Source organism: Mustela lutreola, chromosome 18 (assembly GCF_030435805.1).
Source record: "Mustela lutreola isolate mMusLut2 chromosome 18, mMusLut2.pri, whole genome shotgun sequence".
NCBI lineage: Eukaryota > Metazoa > Chordata > Mammalia > Carnivora > Mustelidae > Mustela > Mustela lutreola.
This window is the reverse complement of record NC_081307.1, coordinates 26,694,315-26,708,169: the sequence shown is the minus strand read 5'-3', so window position 1 is coordinate 26,708,169 and position 13,855 is coordinate 26,694,315. Positions and strand designations below refer to the sequence as shown.

Here is a 13,855-nt window from a genome sequence, read left to right as displayed (position 1 = left end):
AAGAGCAACTATAACATTTTCTTTGCTCAGGTGGTTGTAAGCGTTTCCTTTTTTTTTTTTTTTTTTTTTCCCTCTCGGTGCCGTGAGAAAGTTAAAAATAAGTAAAACAGTCTAAACAACAGAATTATGATGTCTGGGAGCCCCCCTCACTGCTGGCAGGCAGGTTAATTAGGGTTCCGATGCGGCTCAGACCCAGGCGTGTGTGTGTGTGTGTGTGTGTGTGTGTGTGTGTAGAGGGGTCGACGTGACAGAGAGCTGGTATTAAAAGTAAAACACAACCATAAAAATACACAGATGCCCATGCTGTAGTCGGGAACCCCGTATTTACCTGGAAATCGTTGGCAACCTCCGCTTATTCTCACCAGATATAAGTTATTGAAAAGACCTTCGTCCTAAACATATCATAAACCAATTAAATAATTCCAGAATAAAAATCTTACCTACAGGCAGCTGGGGTTCAACAGTTGCTCTCAACAGAGGAAGTAGGAGTCAGTGGCCTTTTACATGTAGAGATTGTTTATTTAGCCCTTTTTAAAAGGTCTTGAACTCCAGAGGTTTAAGATTAAGTCCAATCCAAGTGTCTGAAGGGGAAGAAAAAAAAAAAAAAGGCAAGAGAGAAGGCGAATAAGAGAGGGAAAGAATCCCAGCTGCTGGGTGGTGCTACTGTTCTGAGAGCATTTGAGCTATTTTCAGTATTCACAGCAGCCGGAGTTGTCTGCAAAGGGACGAAAAAGCCGTGCCTGAGTGGCCACCTCCCTCCCCCTTGCCTCACGTGGTGGTGGTGTGTGTGGGGGGGGTGCACACACCAGGAAACCCACAACAACTTGGTTCACCGTACAACTACTCATTTAAATTTGGGGGAAAACTGCCAGCGCTATTGGAAATGACAGCAAAAAAAAAAAAAAAAAAATCTTGACTGAAATCTTAAGGAAACACAGTGCCTGGCCATAATCCTCAAGTTTCCAGAATGACTTAACCTGATTTGTTGACACTAAGATGGACTATGTGTGCCTTCTTGAGAGGGAAGAGGTTTCTTCGGACATTTCCTCACTTAGGTGGGTCTTAAAAAATATTTTAGAACTCTCTGAGGAATATCTGTTCTCACCCTATCCTTCTTAAGACCGAAGACAAATGGTTTATTTCTAGCACGCACCTAAATTTCCATTTTCATCAACTATGCTATTTTTGAAAGCTACTGGGTTAAGCTGTTGACATTTCTTATCTGTTGGCAGAGACTGGGGACCATTCAGTGACACGATGAGACAGACACGGATCCCCTGCTTCTGCCTCCAAAGAAGTGATTCAGATTGGGCCGCCAGCAATGACCAGCAGACTTTGCGCCTTCCCTTTGTTTCTAGAATTATAAATTAAGATCTGGGTGTTCTGTGCCTTCATTCATTCAGCATTTTATGAGGCAAGTACTTCTGAGCCTCCTCTCTGTCACATGTTCGGGGAATACAATAGTGGGACAAAATATTGTCCTTGTCTCTGTATAGCACAGAGAGGCAGCAAGCATAAAGAATCTATGTTGTAATCTTTGATGGCTTCTTTTTCCCATGAGGATCTCTTCAAACCTTAGCGACTGGAGATCAGGATTTCTTTCTACTGTGACTGAAGGAAGATGCACGATGGGTGGTCATCAGACCAACTTCTGGCTTCTGTGGTTTACTCTGCATTGTACAACACCCCGTAGAAGGAGATTTGTTCCTTCCTACCCAAGGAAACATAGTTAAGTATTAAAAGCCTTGAATCCATGTGGGTAAAACCCCTGAATTCTTTCATCTCCCTACTCCTGTAACATAGAGGAGCGTCAACAGTGAGAAAGTACTGCTGAGAGCTAAGAGGAAGTGGGAGAAGATTCTCTGATCCTTCTTTAGCCCAGAGTTGAAACGACCTGGATGTATTTTATAATGAATGTTAGGAAGGGTGGTTACTAGAGGCTCAGATCAGATCCAATTGTTTCTTTGCGATTAAAGAAAGACACTGCAACTGATGATAGAAAGTATGGAGGATTATGCATGATCTCTAAAGAGAAACGGTTACATGACTGCTTTTTCAGGTGTGATAAGATAGTGAAATCCTTCAGCTAGCCTAGACTTAGATTAAAATTAAATTAAATTAAAATTTGTTGGTTTAAATTGTGAATTGATATTTAAAAAGAACTATTATTTAAGTTTGAAATAGCTAATTAAAACTTTTAAAATAAGAGTAACTTTATTTTAAAAATGGATAGCAGAGGGGCGCCTGGGTGGCTCAGTGGGTTAAAGCCTCTGCCTTCAGCTCAGGTCATGATCCCAGGATCCTGGGATCGAGTCCCGCATCGGGCTCTCTGCTCAGCAGGAAGCCTGCTTCCTCCTCTTTCTCTGCCTGCCTCTCTGCCTACTTGTGATCTCTGTCTGCCAAATAAATAAATAAAAGTATTTTTTTAAAAATGGATAGCAGAGTTTTAGGAGATCTCTATAGGATCATGGATTTTTCTGTTCACTTATTTTAAATGGTCACACTTTACTATGTCTTAAATGCCTGTCCATTTAAAAAGAAGATACACACTTTACTTGGTCAAAAATGATAGATTGTAAGGCTGGCAAATGCTAGCCTCAGATAGAAATTCTTTTTAATAGTTTTTACCTTTTCCTCCGTATAGTAGTTTATAATGAAAAAAAAAAGCATTAAAAACTGGCTGTCCTTGAGAAACTATTGAAGTTAATAAAACGAAGACTACTAAGTCAACCATTATCTTTAAATTCCAACCTGCCTGCTTTCCACACCAGCACTGAGAGAAGCCCATTGCCTCATGTTTGACTATTCTTAGTCACTTTAGGTCATGGTCTGCAGTTGGACAGGTTCTGAGCCTGCTAACTGCTTCCATTCAGCATAAGCCCCGTGTTGCCACGTGTCCCATCATGTCATTCCCCAGTGATCCCAACCGTCCCAACTGCCTCCCAGTTAGCACCTTTAGACTGACTGGATGTCACAGAATAGCCTAAGTTGGACTTGGATTTTTAAAAATGAGAGGATAACATATTTGGACTTTTCTACTCACTCAATCTACAATGACTTTTATCAGCGACTGATGTCTGCTATTATCACTGTTGTAAGTCTATGTGGCTATCCAATATGGTAGATGTAGAGACTACTGAACACTTAACATGTGGCTAGTCAAAGCCAGGATGTCATGTAACTTTAAAATGCACACTGAGTTTTGAACATAGTATGAGAAAAAGGAATGTAAACTATCATATTAATTTTTATATGGATTATATATTGAAAAGATAATATTTCAGACATCCTAGGTTAAAAAAGCTGTTTAGTTCAAATTAATTTCACTTGTTTAATTTTATTTTTTAAAATGTGACAACTAGGGCGCCTGGGTGGCTCAGTGGGTTAAGCCACTGCCTTTGGCTCAGGTCATGATCTCAGAGTCCTGGGATCGAGTCCCGCATCGGGCTCTCTGCTCAGCGGAGAGCCTGCTTCCCTCTCTCTCTCTGCCTGCCTCTCCATCTACTTGTGATTTCTCTCTGTCAAATAAATAAAATCTTTAAAAAAAAATAAAATAAAATGTGACAACTAAAACATTTTACATCAAATATGCATCTTGCATTATATTTCTGTTGCGCACTACCATCTTGGCCAGGGGTTCTCAAACTGTAGCAAAAGCAGTTACCTGGAAGGCTTGTTAATACACAGATTTCTGGATCCCACCCCATTTCTGTTTTGTTGGTTTGAGGAGAGGCCTGAAATTGTGCATCTCTAACAGGTCCCCCAGTGGTTCTTTTTTTTTTTTTTAAAGATTTTATTTATTTATTTGACAGAGATTACAAGTAGGCAGAGAGGCAGTCAGAGAGAGGAGGAGGCAGGTTCCCCACAGAGCAGAGAGCCCAATGAGGGGCTTGGTCCCAGGACCCTGGAATCATGACCTGAGCCAAAGGCAGAGGCTTTAACCCACTGAGCCACCCAGGCGCCCCTCCCCAAGTGATTCTTAACCACACTTTAAGAACCTACTAGTCTTGAGCCTTCCTATTTAAAGAGTGGTCCATGGACCAACATCAAAGTCATCACAAGATCACTTGGGATTTTGTAGGAAACGTGAAATCATGGGCCTCACCCATACCTACTGAACCAGCAAGTACATCTTAAAAACCTCCCCAAGTTATATGTGTGCACATTGAAAATTGAGAGTGTAGAGTGGGGACTCATTCCTGGGTACATATGAGGCTTATCTGGAAAACGTTTTAAAATACCAGTACACTGGACCCACCTCTGGAGAGTTTGCTTTAACTAATCTGGTTGGAATCTAACATATCTAATAACTGCCCCGCCCCAGGTGATTCTAATGGAAGAGCACTGAGACAACAAGAGAAACTTGAGAGCACTGAGAAACAAGAGTTTGGTGCGTAGTGGGACCCTCAGACCAGGTGCAGAATTGCCAGGATCCAGAAACCCAGACAAATTCTGGAAGGGCGGTGAGAAGCAGATGTTTGGGGACTGTCAGGTGCTAGAACAAGACTTGGACAGAACAGAGTTTGTGGAAACCACACAACGATGGGGTAGATGAGTGTTGCAGCCAGCAGGGGGAGACAGGGGCAGGAAGCATCCCTGGCTTCCGCAAGTCTGACTTAAGTCCCCAGGGGCCCCAGGTTTGTTGTTGCAAGGATACTGGATAAGCCTTGGTCTCTGAGGGAGTAGAACACTCGGCCAAGTGTTCTCCGAGCAGAGATGCAGGCCCCCCAAATAAGAGAAGGACCTACTTAGGAAAAAAAAAATGTAACATAAGTCATGAGTGGGACCAGCAGCCATGTTAAAAGATGTTCTTAAGTTCTCTATAAAGACAGGACTGGGGGAGGTGGGCCTGGGTGGCTCAGTGAGTTAACGCCTCTGCCTTTGGCTCAGGTCATGATCCTGGGTTCCTGGGATCAAGCCCCACATCGGGCTCTCTGCTCTGTGGGGAACCTGTTTCCTCCTCTCTCTCTGCCTGCCTCTCTACTTGTGATCTCTGTCTGTCAAATAAATAAATAAAATCTTTAAAAATAATAATAATAAAGCTAGGGCTGGTTTCAGAAGCTCCATCTGCAATAATCTTCCAGAGACGAGGAGGGAAAAAAATGGGCAGAAGTGTTGGAAGTCAGTTGAGTGGTACATTTCTTTCTCTCCTCCCATTGTGTGCAATTCAAGTTGAGACAGCTCTCAGCTACGCAGTGGTCAAATTAAGAACATTCTATGCTAAGACACAGTTGACACAGACCAAACTGTCCCGGAGGATATGTGTATCTCAAGAGAGAATCTTGATAAATCATGGAACGCCCCGTTGTTAGAACCACGAGGCAGATCGGTGTTCTGGAGCAGAGAGACCTTCTGTTATTCTTCAGCACACCTTCGTTCCACCTTTAAAGAAAGTGAGCACCTTATCTGGAATGATCTCCCCAGTTTGTCAAATCACTGCTCATTTTTTCAGGTGGTACCAGAACAACTGTGTGCTCCAGAGGGCTTCAGAAAAATAAAATCCTCACTGTAAAGGAGAACGTGGACCCACACTGGTGATATTTGAAACTCCTGACAACTATGCAAAGACCATTGTAACTTCCCTTCTCACTTGATGATTTGGTTGTTTTCAGAAGACCTTAAAAATGTGTAATAATGCTTAAGAATAGAGAGTCTGGAGCCCATATGTCTGGGTTTGAATCCTGGTCCTGCCACATTCGTGTGACCGTGGACCTATTACTTCACCTCTCTGTGCCTCGGTTTCCTCCTCTGTCCTAGGACTTCACTGGATTATTGTGAACATTAAAAGGGTTGTCTGAAAAGAAGGTAGAAAAGTCTGGCACAGCCTAAGTGCTATTGTTGGTTTAACAACTAAAATACGGTAAAATAACTGAAGGTTTCCAAATATGGTTAAGTTTAGTAATTTTTTTTTTTTTGATACCACAGTGATTTCTAGGGACTTTTATGTGAGTGATCTCTTGAATACATGTATTTTGAAAGCTTCTTTGAGAGTTGTTTAATTTTTTTTTCCCCGAGAGAACTCAGAATTCTCAATTGGTTCCTCGTCACTTCCTATTATTTGCGAGGACCTCAGGAGGAAGGAAGTGAATGTACTTTTCCCATGAATATTGTTTTCTAGGTTACATTTCCCCCCCCTTAAGTCCTTTGAAAAGTAAGTTATACTATAAATGTTTGAAGGCTTCAGTGGCCCATGTCAGTTGAGTAGCATTGTCTAATATTCCAGGAGAACAATGTATCATTCTCTTAGTCAAATATTTTAGTGCTCAGGGAAGGGCAACAAGGCTGCCTGAAATACTGGCATGAGTTTCAAAGATGTATTGAAAAGGCATTTAGAGTCTCATACTACAGAGACTATAGACATCAGATAATGCTGATTAAAGGAAGGGGTGGACCCCCACATCAGGCATGTGAAATGCAAAATGAGGGCTAGATTAAGTGTAATAACATCTTTGACGCTTGTCTGCTTCTACCACAAGAAACAAAGTAAAGCATCTGCAATAAAAATGTTGGTGCCTGGTGGCATCACACACTTAGTAAATATCAGCCAGGCCATCTACAGGAACCTCCATATGTTGAAAGCTGAGTAAGTAATAAAGCACTGAGGGGGGAACTCGAGCTTGGGTGATTTCAGACCAGGCATGCAAGCCCTCTATGTTTGTGCTCTGAAACATAGGCAGAGGGACCAGGCTATAAACTCCTTCTTAACACTGTCATCTATGCTTTTGTTTGAGTGTGTATAAATTACATTTGGCAATCTCTTTCATAATCGATATCAGCAGGTGTAATTGTTTGAAAGTTGTCAAGTCGCATATCCAATTATTTCACCACGTGGTTAATGAAGAGAAGCGAATGTTTTTTAGGAGCTGACATGCCATCATATGTGTCATTATGCAATCTAGGGCTGGACTTCACTGAATAAGGTGAAAATGCTAAGGAATGGCCAAAGAACTATTAGCAAATGTGAGAGATTATGTAGAAATAACTTCTGAAAACCTGTTAAAACTTCGTTTTCTAGTTAAAACTTTATTGGTTTTATATGTGCTGTCTGAATCCCACATATATTTAAGAAGTACCTCTGCTGTTTATATAACCATGACTTAGCTTTTCTTGATATTTATATTCTATTGAAATTGAGGCATATGCAACAGTTGCTAAATATGCTATAAAAATCTTTAAGATAAGCCTTCTGAAAGTGGCCTATTTAAAGCTCTGCACGATTTTCTTACATCTCCACCTACATCTCTCTACCTACCCTCTAGCTCCTTTCTTATAGCTTCTCTGGTCTTTCAGCTCCTAGAATGGGCCACATTTAGGCCTTTTGCATGCACCGTTCTCTCTCTCTGGAACACCTTCCCTGCTCAGCTGTTGATGCTGTGCACCTTTTGACCAAAGTGCCCCTCCCCCGGGAAGGCTTCCCTGATCCACACAAGGTCATGTGTTTTTAACTCTTGAGCAATCATATTCTACATTTCCTTGAGTGTCAGGCTTGGCTCCATTTATTTCTGTGATCAATCAGTGTATTTCTCCTCCATTAGCCTATGAGCTCCTGTTTTCCCTTCACACTGTATTTCCCACACATATATTGTATTTGCGCCTGGCACAAAGTAAGTGCTTAATATATATTTTTTGAACAAATGATTCAGTAGGTTCTGAAGAAGGCATTAAGCAACACATGCTGACGTCTGTGTTCTATATTTAGAAGCTGTGGGATCCTCTCTTCTACCATGGGCAGAAGGGTGCTTGTTATAGATAAGAATGTTTGCAGATGTACTTCTGTACATATTCTCAAATTTGTAAAGCACTTTGAAATCATCAAGGCACAGTATGAAAAATCTCTTTTCTGAGGCATTCAAAAAATGAATTAACCCAATAACTCATGGCACATTTCCATCATTAATTACTATAACCATAAAAGCTAATTTTACAAGGATAGTCACACACATAAGTAGTTCACAAAATGTTAAAAAAGTGTCCTTAAAACTCAGGGATGATAGGTAAGCAACAATAAGAAACAGCTGACTAGCCTTCAAAGGTCAGAAGGAACTGTAGATTTATTATATCAAGTGCATAAGAGAAACTTCTTCCAAAATGAATGCAAGTTGGAAATGGGAAACTTCAGAGATTGGACATGTTAATAGTTTTTTCATGTTGTCTGTCCTCGGAGCCAGACCTTCCTATCTCTTTGTGCGACCTCTGTGTGTTCTGCGTGGTTTACAGATGTTGCTACAATAACGATGCCCCCAGTTATCAGGTGAAGCCCAGGGCTGCTGGAGCTCCCAGACCAGTCACCTCTGGCTGTTGTTACTGCACACTCAGTGTGCCTGCAAATATTCTTACATTTATGTATGCCAGATAGAGAGGTTTGGGAGGGAATGCTCTAACCAGCAAGGTCAACCTACTAAAAACAGCAACAATAGTCTTATTCACAAAAGGAAACATAAGAAATTAGATGCTGTGGGAGGGGTATGTTAGCAATGTCAAGAAATGAGTAATGATACCTCAATCTTACGGAAAAAGATGGGGAGGCTGTGGGAATCTGTCTACACTCTGGGAACTGAGCTGGAGCTCGACTGGTCTCAGTGGAAGGTACAAGGGAGTCTGACTTCCTGAAGGGGGTGTGTATTTTATATTCAGACCGGGGGGTGAGGAGGGACCTCTGAATCGAAGCAGATACTCAACTTTTGCCTTCTAGCAAGGGCCCTTCTTTTCACAGCAACTATTTCCTTAAGTGGCATTTTCAGTTGAAGTTTCTCTCTGATACATTTCATTTACAGTCAGGTCACTATTTCCATACTTATTACTCTTTAAAATAAATAAACTATCTAACACAGTGGTAGCAGACACTGATTTCTCCTTACTGAGAATCTATTTTTGCTTTCATCTTTACTACAGAACCCTGAGAATATGCGTATTTCAAAACTTAGTTTCCCAGATTTTCTTGCAGTCTGTTCTGGCCAACATGCTAAAGGCAGGACACATCTGGTACATGGTGGGAGCAGGGAGACTCCAGGGGGGGATGGCTTCTCTGCCCTTTGCCACTTAACCAGACCCTGCTCCTCTTAGCGGACAGAAATGCCGATTCCATCCTGGGAGGCACATGCTGAGGGTGGGGTGACAGAGTTAACCCTCCCCCCCCAACCCTGGGCTACTTCTTGTTTGCTGTAAACCAACCTCTCACTTGGTTAAATGGTTGTCTTGAGATAATCTCTTACTTAAAGCTGGACACGTACTCGACACAATCATCTAAGAACTGCTTTATGATATTAGGCAGGTGGAAAGAAAGTAATAGCCTATATAGTTTCAGAAGTTTTGAAAGAATTTCTGGCATCAACGATAAGCCCTTACAACAGGTTGGTATTCAGTTTTCAAGTCTGTTATCACCTCCAAATGGAGTGAAAATTGCCATGACAGACCCTATGCGTTTAAAGCGCTAAAGAGCTGCATATTTTGAGTATCTTTGGTTTTAAATATAGTAGTAATAGAGTTGACACTTCTTTTCCCCCTAAAACTAACATTGAATGATCAGTGAAATCAAGAGAAATAAGAACATAGCAATAATTTACAGGAAATACAAAACAGGAACCCATTGTTTATCCTGTTCTTAGTGTCCCTGGCCACAGCATTGTTCAGAAAACTTTGAACTTCTACATGGTTGACTCAGCCTTTAAAATCTAAATTGAATGATAGAATTTGTCCTTGTTGAGGAAAGAGTAATTTTTGAGAAGACATTCAAGGCTGGTAATATATTGAGTTTGAGTATTAAAATATCCTTTAAGATTTCTGCTTAAATATTTTTTTTTTTTTTTTTAAATATTTTTTTAAATGGCGATTGCTAACAGGCATAGTTGAGGGAAAGGCATGTTGGATGAGGAAGCCAATAATCTTCCAGTTTTAAATAAAGGAAAGAGACTCATACAATGTGGAAATTATTTTAAGCATTCTTGTCTCATGACTTCTGATTAAATACCATTAATTGAAGAAAGGACTATAAATCATAACACATTCCATTTTATAACAGGCAGTCATGTATAAATATTTTGCCTTTCTATCAATATTTGCCAAGAGTGTAATAATTGACAACAAGGTTCTGGAGGCTGTCTGCCAATAATCAAATCTGACTGTACTGCTTCCAACAGTCGGGCTACTTGAATTTCCTCATGCTCAGTTCTCTTATTAATGAAATAAGAATCATAGCAGTATTTGACTCAGATGATTGTTATGAGGAAGAATGACTTAATAAATGCAAAGCTTTTAAAACAAAGCCGAATATGGGGCGCCTGACTGGCTCAGTCCCTAGAGCCTGGGACTCTTGATCTTGGGGTCATGAGTTTGAACCCCATGTTAGGTGTAGAGATTACTCAAATAAATAAATAAATAAACTTTAAAACAATGCCTGATACAGAACAGGTACTCATTAAGTGTTGATTTTGCTGTTATCATCATTACTTCAATGATTGCACAACACATAAAGCTAAGTCATGGGCTTTGAGGATAAATAGTCATTAGTTAGTTTTCTGGTTCTGCCCCTTATCAGCTCTGTGATTTGGGCATGGTCTCTGGGTCTCAGTTCCTCATCTGAAAAGTGGGGATACCGTAATTACCCTTGAGCATTATTAAGAGGAGGGAAACCACAACCGGCACCCCAGCAATCATTAGTAATTTTTAAAAATCAGAAAAAGATCTTGGCAAATATATTAATTAATCTTCACAAATACATGTACTTTTACTTTGTTCATGGGGAAAATTAAACAGATTAGACACACCCAGATACTGAATTTAACTTCCTTATAACATTTCAGGTAGCTCATATTCAGACTTTTATGGGTATTTTTCGCTCAATTTTAATTTTAAGTAAGAAGCCATGGAATTGTCAAACAACTAGATTAGAAAATCCCCATCTCTGCTAATGACTTTATCTATGACTTTAGTCTCTTTAAAGCAACAATATTATCATCATCTTATTTGGTGAGTAAGAAGAAGGCAGAAGAGGAAAGATATTGGCATGAAAAGAAATAACTTGGAAAAAGAATAGAATTGACTTTGTAGGGCCTTGGTAAGAGTTTATCATACCCTCAGCAGATGGGAGAAGCGAATTATAATCTTATTCATCTTTGTTACAAACACATCCACTGACTACAATTATAATGAATGATAATTGAACTCTAAGTATCCCTCTATTATAGCAATTATTACATTGTTAAAAAGAAAAAAAAAGAATCAAGGCTTTGGAATCACACAGAGGTGATCTCAAAGCCTAGTAAGGACTGTCACTCTGGGCAAGTTAATCTGTCTGAACTTTGATTTTCTTGTCTATAAAATGCAGACAATATCAACTTTTTTTAGGAGCCTTTTGAGGGGATGGATGAGACTGTGTGTGAAAATCAGTTACTTAGTGAAGAGCCTGCTGCAGAATAGGGTTTAATATACTTAATATTGTTTTAATACATTGTTGTTTCTGTTTATGGGTCTTTTTCTTATGGGACTATAGGCTCCTTAAGGACAGGACTCCCTTTACAAACATTAAGCACAGCCTGGTCCTAGAAGATGTCTGGTCACTAGAAGGTACTGTGTGCCTGTGCTTGTGTGTGTGTGTGTTTGTGTGTATTTATCAGATGAACCAAGACAGGGATACCCTAAATGGAAAACTAAAACAACCACAGACATGCATAGGGGGCTTCATTTGTTTAAGGGAAAATAGCTGAGAGAGACAGGCATTGGCCAATGGAACTATTGTTCTGCAGAAAGGACTTAAGTAAAGAGTAAGTAAAGGACATTTTCCTCACACAACATACTGAGCAGGGAAAGACAAGCTGTAAGGGACAGGGAAGGGTTCTCCGTGGTGATCCTTATGGTACCTGAAGGGATTATAAATAGCATCTTTAAATGAGGCAATTTCTAGATGTTACCTTTATTTTCATCCTTTGTGGAAAGATGGTCATGACTTTGGGTCCATGATTTTTGCTAACTTTGTCCGATTTCTTCTTCAATTCACAGGAATTTATATAAAGCTCAAATCTTCTAAGTTCTTTCTCAACCCCCTCCTGTCTCCTCCCACATTCTCTCTTCCCGACACAGGGTGTCTCCACCTTAGGGGCTTGTAGGTTTTATCACTCAATCCAGTGACGCTAATCCTAGGTTGACAGCCTTATGTGGCGTTCCTACCCTACATCTTGGCCTCCAGTATTTCCCAGATATGGCATAGTTTGGAGATTTTCAGCTCCAAGTTTGGCATCCCATATTTCTTACCTTTCATTTAACCTTAAATCATGGCTGGAGGAAACCTGACACAACCTACCTAATCATCCCTTTCACATTTTGACTTTTGGGGTGCACAGGTTCTCTTTATGGGAAAGCCACTTCTTGGACCAGGGTCTGAGAGGCAATCACGGTGGGGGTGAAAAGCCATCTAGAGTGTATTCTAGATCTGAGATGGGGGAGAAATCTCCGGGGATCCTGTTGGTCTGTACCCTGGGCACCAAGGTTACTCCAGCACCAACTGCTACTTTCTTTTGCCTGTAAGTCGCTTTGAAACAGATGAGATCCTCATGCCTTTCACACCCCTGGTGAACTAAATTGGAGAGTCATGCTACCCATGCAAGTATCAGGAGATAGTTTCAACAGGAACAAAAAGAGGTTTTCAAAGAGGTAAGAAAATAGAGAAGAAGAGTAGAAATTCTCAATAAATTTAGTGAGAAGGGATCCATTGGGGAAAGAAATGAACAGACTATACCTTAAAGAGAAAAGTAAAATTTGGAGCTTCAAGCTTAATAGTAAATACATTTTAATTGAGGCATTGGCCAGACCGTTGAGTAGAATAAGTGATCCTACGATCAATCAATGATCAGAGGACATTAACACTGTTTATGGTAAGTAGAAAAATGGCCTAAGATGAGATAATTCTACGAAAAATTATTTTTATTAATGCAGGGCTCGTTTCGCAAAACTCTTCTAAAAAGTAGAAACCCACAGCAGAGTTTATTTTATGGTGTTATATTAGAATGGACTTACTGGGCAAGTTTTACAGATACACCCTGTAACGAATCCTACCCACAAAAAAAAGACAAAGAGGACGGAATTCAGGTCGTCCTTAAATTCGCATATACAATAGTGGGTAAGGGAAGAAGGAATTGGAAAGGTCTTAGCAAATGATGCCCATCTCTCTGGGCCAAACCTGAGCTATAAATTGCCACAGCTCTACCATTCTGTAACCCGAACTCTGTTTTTCATGTTGCTGATTAAGATCTATCCCCTTGGCCTCTTTTTTAAAGACCTGGCACACACTCGAACACACCTCTGAGACTCCAAACCGGACTTCTGCACCACGTTCTATTTTGGGTAACCACAGAGGTGCTGGAAATTTCGGTTAGTAACAAACACCGCAACCTATCAGCTAAAGAGCCTGAGCTGGGGAATACAGGAGTACAGGGTTTCAGAGCACATCTGAGTTGCAGGTTCCAATTATTTTTGGTGTTTGATGGACAGATGTGGACCAGGATAGGTCGTCTTTGCGGTGATGATGTTTTTCTTCCAGTTAACGTAACATTTTTCTGTTCCCCCTGTCCCTTTAACCCTCAAAAATCGGCTGACATCCCTTTTTAAAGCTTACTTTCGTGCTACTTTGAAATGGAATCATTATTCATGGGAAATGGTATTGCCTTCATTCTATTACTGACCATCTCCATTGAGAACTCATTCTTATTTACTGTAACTCATCTGATCCGGATCAAAATCAAATCCAAAGACACTCAGAGCCTTCATGTCTCATGCAGAAATTATTGAAAATAGGGTCAAAATAATTTTATCTGTCAAGATGTAATTTATCAAATCAGTTATGTTACATTTATAATGATGACTG

The 13,855-nt window shown here is 40.3% G+C and overlaps 1 protein-coding gene and 1 long non-coding RNA gene across 19 annotated transcripts in view; one reads left to right on the top strand and one right to left on the bottom strand.

Annotated features, from left to right (window-relative positions):
- The window catches only part of SORBS2 (sorbin and SH3 domain containing 2), a 209,601-nt gene that overhangs the window by 176,113 nt on the left and 19,633 nt on the right, over positions 1-13,855 (bottom strand). For 13 of the 18 annotated variants that reach the window (XM_059156095.1, XM_059156079.1, XM_059156085.1 and 10 more), the window contains exon 2: positions 441-581. The exons of 2 other annotated variants lie outside the window; for them this stretch is intronic. The gene's annotated coding sequence lies outside the window, so the exon portion shown is untranslated. The remainder of the gene's footprint in view (positions 1-440; positions 582-13,855) is intronic. 3 more of the 18 variants (XM_059156081.1, XM_059156080.1, XM_059156086.1) reach the window with 1 other exon arrangement.
- Positions 542-1,754, top strand: LOC131820465 (uncharacterized). The gene is made up of 2 exons (XR_009349649.1): positions 542-1,055; positions 1,233-1,754. It is a non-coding gene; the product is annotated as an uncharacterized LOC131820465 (long non-coding RNA).